Source organism: Abramis brama (assembly GCF_963993115.1).
Source record: "Abramis brama genome assembly, chromosome: 12".
Classification (NCBI taxonomy): Eukaryota; Metazoa; Chordata; class Actinopteri; order Cypriniformes; family Leuciscidae; genus Abramis; species Abramis brama.
This window is the reverse complement of record NC_139974.1, coordinates 22,135,208-22,141,700: the sequence shown is the minus strand read 5'-3', so window position 1 is coordinate 22,141,700 and position 6,493 is coordinate 22,135,208. Positions and strand designations below refer to the sequence as shown.

At 37.3% G+C, this 6,493-nt stretch overlaps 1 long non-coding RNA gene across 2 annotated transcripts; it reads left to right on the top strand.

Moving 5' to 3' along the window:
• Nucleotides 1-1,166: 1,166 nt before the first annotated feature.
• On the top strand, nt 1,167-3,155 carry LOC311093170. Of its 2 annotated transcripts, XR_014608376.1 has the most exons (8): nt 1,167-1,306; nt 1,631-1,730; nt 1,826-1,932; nt 2,040-2,131; nt 2,245-2,326; nt 2,432-2,523; nt 2,617-2,725; nt 3,026-3,155. It is a non-coding gene; the product is annotated as an uncharacterized lncRNA (long non-coding RNA). The 2 variants fall into 2 exon arrangements; XR_014608377.1 differs by having other exon boundaries at nt 1,169-1,306; nt 2,617-3,155.
• Nucleotides 3,156-6,493: the final 3,338 nt, after the last annotated feature.

Sequence of the window (6,493 nt, the reverse complement as noted above, 5' to 3'; positions counted from 1 at the left end):
ACCCAACTTTTATATTCATTAAAACAGCAACATTTCAAGGTGGCTTGTTTGGTGCTATTTTTTTTCCCCCATTTATTCCATGTTGATCTCGCGTTCTCAGCCCCCCTTCGATATCAGATGGGTCTGACCCAACAAAAATCCAGTTTGGCGCTGTTTGACAGTGAGCGTGCACTTCAGTTCGCGCTTAGAAAAAGTGCTTCATGTCAGAACAGAATGCCAAAGAAATGTTTACCCGGCAAAGCTTTAAAGCACGAGCAAATAATGAACTTTTGTTAAGTGCACACTGCACAGTGTCCTGTGAGTGTAACTCTACCGCTACATTAACATGTGATGTGAACGTACGTCGAATTTAACAGTAGCCTATTGAGACTGAGGCGCCAGATCTGCAGCTGATAGAATGTGCGCTGTAGCGCGATAGGCTACCATATTTTAGTCTCCATTCTTATTTTGTTTCCACGATGTGTAAGATGTAGGGCTACTACATCTTTAAATTACTATTAGTATTATTTAAGTTAACATAAAATACATAGACCTACACCACAAAAACTAGTTGAGGATAAATTCGTTAAAATTGTGCGATTCCAGTGTTATGGACGTGACATTTGCAGTCAAAACTTAAAATAAAAATTCTCAGAAAATGCATTTAATACCAATATTTTGAAACGTCTGAAAGGAGTCAAGACATTAGAAAAATATCAGTCTACTACACATGCGTTTTATATTTAATATGAGTGAAATACACATGTGGCAAAATATTTTTTAGTAATTCTATAAATTACACTGTGCAAACCAAAGATATATACCCACCGGATGAATAAAGATCGGCCTCCACAGAACATAAAATATTGTATTATTTTTAATTTATTTTTCGTGTTCGCATTTAGGCTACACTGTAAAACCTAAGACTGAAAGTTACTAAACTAAATGAGTACATTTAACTTATTTTTTTTTAAAAGTTAGTTTAACTTAATAAAATATGTGATATTAACTCAAAAACTGCAATGTATTAAGCAGAACTTAAACCGAATAAGTTATGAATAACCTATTTGTTATTTTAGCTTTTAAATTTTATTTTTCAAGTAATTACTTTTGTATAAGGAGATGAAATAAACACTTAAATAAATACATTTAACATTTTCTGCTTCATTTGAAGCCTACATTTAGGTCTCTCTACGGCGTTCTCCCTCACGCACCGGAAAACCCCGCGTATTTATTTCAATCCCCAATGCCCATCCCCCACAGCTCAGCTCACACACGAAGTAACTCGGAGTCGGAACAGAATGGCGGCCATGGAGAGATTTAACAGGTAAGCACGGCAAAATGCTTCGTCCTCTTTAGAGCACTTGTACGTTTAACGTTGTATTGTCGTTACTCTTCATCTTAAGAAGACCGACTAGCTAAAGTAACGTAGGCTACTAACTACTGTAATAAGACTTATGTTATGCCATACATAAGTTATGCCATTTGTGTCACGTCACAGAAACGCCAAGCCAACGCGACATTGCATTTAGCACTAACTTAGAGATTTTTTTTAATCAGCGGCAGTAAGTTAGTTGTACTGTGAGTACACGACAGTTTTGTCACTGGAACAGTAATTTATATGTGTGTGCGTTTTGTCACATTTTTACAGAGCGTGTCCCGCGCAAATTTGGATATGTGAGGACGAAACTGACTGACTCCACTAGTGCTAACGTTAACCGTCATTCACACGGCAAAAACTAAAGAAATAGGTAACGTTAACGTTAATACAAGCTGACATACTCTTTTATTTATTATGTTGTGAGTAAACCACCGAAGTGGAAAATTAATATTTTTTGCATTTTAGCGTAAACAAACGTGTCCCGCGCAATTTTGGATATTGTGAGGAGACTAGCAGCTATAACGTTATCGTCCACCGACCGACATTTACCCGGCAAAAACTAAATAAAAAAGGTAATACAAGCTGACCTATTTCTTCATTTATAATGCTGTGAGTAAACTTAAGTTTTTTCAGTGGAAGATTAATTAATTTATGTGTGTTTTCTCACATTTTTGCTTAGACAAAAGTGTCCCGAGCCATTTTGGATCATTATCAGTGATTGAGACTACCATCCACCGCCCGTCATTCACATGGCAACAACTGCAGAAATAGGTAATACAAGCTGACTTATTCCTTTATTTATTATGCTGTGAGTAACGTAAACCAATTTTTTGACAGTGGAAAACTAATTAATATTTTGTGTTTTTTCTCACATTTTGTCATAGACAAATGTGTCCCTTGGGCAATTTTGGATATCGGTGAGGAGACTATCAACCACCGACCGTCATTCATACGAAAAAAAAAAAGGTAATACAAGCTGACATATTTCCTCATTTATAATGATGAGTAAACTACAGTTTTGTCAGTGTAAGAGTAATTCATATTTTTGTGTTTTCTCACGTATTTGCATAGACAAACGTGTTCCGTGCAATTTAGGGTCTAGTGAGGAGACTGACTATCCTCCACATCGACTGTCATTCACGTGGCAAAAATGAAAGAAAAAGGTACTACAAACTGACCTATTCTATTTATTATGCTGTGAGTAAATTACATTTTTGTCAGTGGAAAATGTATTAATTTTTTTTTTTTTTTCACAGTTCTAAATAGACAAACGTGTCCTGCGCATTTTTGGATCTATTTCAGTAAGAAGACTGACTGACTATCCTCCAGTGACTGTCATTCACATGCCAAAAACTAAAGAAAAAGGTAATTTCCCAGGGAAAGCAAGAACTGAGAACTGATAAGAATGTAAAATGTGCACCTTGAAATGCAATGTAAGTCATTTTGGATCTTGTCAAATCTAGTTGTACTGTCAATCTCAAAGCTCTTTTCCATTTTAGATGTGTGTGTGTTTTTATAGTGAAAACAAATGCTGCCGCTCAGTCTTTTTGCCACTTAGCCGACGGTGACGTCACGCATAACCTCTATTCTAGCATTTATGCTGTGAGTAAACCAGTTTTGTCAGTGGAAGATTAATGTTTTTTTTGTTTGTTTGTTTATTCACAGTTCGCCAGACAGAAGTCATGTGCAGTTTTGTATTTTGGACAGTGAGGAGACTGACTGACCATCTTTCACAACATTCATCACTGAGAACCTTTTGTAAAATAAATTATTTTTCAATAAATTAATAACTGCATCCTTTTCTTTGACCATTTCTTTATACCAGGGTTCCTCAAACTCGGTCCTGGAGGGCCACTGTCCTGCAGAGTTTAGCTCCAACACTGATCAAACACACCTGAGCAAGCTAATCAATGTCTTCAGGATCTCTAGAAACTCACAGCTAGGTGTGTTTGATCAGGGTTGGAGCTAAACTGTGCAGGACAGTGGCCCTCCAGGACCGAGTTTGAGGAACCCTGCTTTATACCAATGTTTTTCCTTTGTCTTATAAAACTTTATTAATTTGAGTTTAATCAACTTAAATCATTTACCGCAATCGGTTTCCTAAAACCATTTGAGTAGCTATATAGTTGTTATGACTTGATTAGATTTATTAAATGAACTCAAACCAGTTAGTTTAAATGGTTTAAATTACTTTAAAAGTTTAATGGAATGAACTTAAAATATTCAAGTTACATATACTCAAAAGGAATGACTAAACGAACACTAAATTATGAGTGAATATGACTCAATATATATAAGTTCACAATACTCATATGTATTTATTTTAAAACTTAAATGGTTTGCCGCAATTAGTTTCCTTAATCGGTTTGAGTTGAGTTAACTTGTTGGGTTTTACAGTGTATGTGAAAAAAAAAAACAATGTTACGGGCATGGCAGTTCTCCATTACGGACATGACTGCTCTGAAGCGACTTTAAAAATGTCACAGAAACCTTAAACAGAAAGCACAAAGCCTTTCTTTAAAGTGAATTTCGTTTTTTTATTAATTTTATCTTAATTTTAATCAATGTTTCATCTGGATTTAATAAATAAGAAGTAGTCTAAATATAGTAGAAAATAGATAATCATGACACGGAGGCGCGGGCGAGTGAACTGGACTCTTGTCTCATAAATGAACCGAAACTCAGCGTAAGGTAGGCTATGCTACTTGCCTCACAGACCTGAGAAACATATAGAAAGCTTGAAATGTCTACTTTTAAACAGAACAATTCAAAACTAAAGAAAACAGACTGCTTTCTGCTTATGAAATGTGCATTTCTCTCTGGCGCGTTCTGAGAAGATCGCGACGCATCGTCAACTTCATCTTTGCAGTAGACACAGAAAACACTTGTTTATTAATAAACAATTAAAATGTCTCCTAGCTATATTTGACATATTAATAATCATTACTTTTGCCGGTTCTTTGTGACAGCTTTTAGATGCTTTATTCGCAGCGCCGCCACCCACATGTTGAACGAGTCACACCGCATCAGCACCGAAAACATGATTTTTTTTTTCAAATCTAAAATCAAAAATCGTGATACGAACCGAATCGTAGGTTTGGTCTATCGTTACAGCCCTAGTAAGATGAGAAAGCAAGAGTTTATGGTTTAAAAAACAAACAAACAATGGCTATCTGAACATCTTTGCCACGCGCAAACCAGTAGAATTATAGGCTTTAATTAAAGGCTTATAGGCTAATCAATACATTATCGGGGAGGGTCATGCCTTTTTTCACAATCATTTTGGAGGGTCATAGAAAAATTTGTTGCTGGCGAAGGGAGGGTCATGGCTTTTTTGACAACAGATCTCAAAACTCCTCCGGTGGCCCCTTAAATAAATAACGAACAGTCCCTTACGGGCCCAAGCCGGTGGCACCGCAACCCCGGTGCCTTTACCTAAAGGCACCGGGGTGGCGGTACCGCCGGCTTTGGCCCTTCATCGCTGCTCGCAGCTATATTTATATATATATATATATATATATATATATATATATATATATATATATATATATATATATATGGCTATAATGAACAGGCTGCGATGTCAAGATTGCAATGCTGGAATGTGTGTGTGTGTGTGTGTGTGTGTGTGTGTGTGTGTGTGTGTGTGTGTGTGTGTGTGTGCATGTGTGTTCATGTTTTTCTATCCCGGTGGGGACTTCAACCTGAATGCACACAGACTCATGGGGACTCGTGTCACAGTGGGGACCTAAATAGAGGTCCCCATGGGTAAACAAGCTTAGAAATCATACAGAATGAGTCTTTTTGGAAATGTAAAAATGCAGAAAGTTTTCTGTAATGGGTAGGTTTAGGGGTAGGGTTAGTGTGAGGAGATAGAATATACAGTTTGTAAAGTATAAAAACCATTAAGTCTATGGAGAGTCCCCACAAAGATAGTAAACCGTGTGTGTGTGTGTGTGTGTGTGTGTGTGTGTGGCGTGGGCGCGATGGAACAGTGGACACATAAAAACATACGTCATTATACAGGACCACATTCAAACTGCAAAGTGTTAACTTATATTTGTGTACTGTCGCAATAAAACACAACATTGTGCTTTTGTAAAATAATTTCAAGCAATCCACCCCCCGAAAGGCGCAAATTTTAAAATTAAACTAAAATGCTCATGGCTGCACGGGCATTCATGGTGCGCATCCACGACAAGGAACGAGCAGAACAGAGTGAACGTTTTTCAGTTTATTCCTACTTCCATAGGAATTCATTTGAAACGCTCGCTCAACCGCTCACCCTGTGGTCTGTGTGAGTCCTAATGCCCCAGTGTAGTGACGGGGACACTATACTGCCAAAAGAGCACCGTCCTTCGGATGAGACGTTAAACCGAGGTCCTGACTCTCTGTGGTCATTAAAAATCCCAGGATGTCCTTCGAAAAAGAGTAGGGGTGTAACCCCGGCATCCTGGCCAAATTTGCCCCTTGGCCTCTATCCATCATGGCCTCCTAATCATCCCCATGTACTGATATACTGATTGGCTTCATCACTGTCTCCTCTCCACCAGTAAGATGGTGTGTGGTGGGCGTTCTGGCGCAATATGGCTGCCGTCGCATCATCCAAGTGGATGCTGCACATTGGTGGTGGTTGAGGAGATTCCCCCCATCTATGTAAAGCGCTTTGAGGTCTCAGAAAAAGCGCTATATAAATGTAACAAATTATTATTATTATTATCAACCACTATCAATGTCAGTGCGGACGAAAATATTTTACTTTCGTTTTTAAGTTTGCGATTCAAAAGCCCCCAGCGGTGTCACACGTCGATTAACCGGTGGTAAAATTTTCTCACCGTCACATACCTAGTATATTTTTATGTAAATACAATAGGCCTACCTGATTTTGAACACAAGAGGGCAGTATAGCCCTATGTATGACTTGACTTTCATGAGACTAAATAGTACAATTACTATTTTTAAACTTATAAATAATTATTAAATTTAAAAAAAAAAAAGAATAAAATGAGTTTGGTTGTGATATTTGTATAATTTTATAGAAATAAATGGTGTATAATTACATTTTTAGAAGATGAGGCTTTTAGTGTTTAATTTTTGTACATTACTTCAGTCCCTCACTATAGCAAAAACATT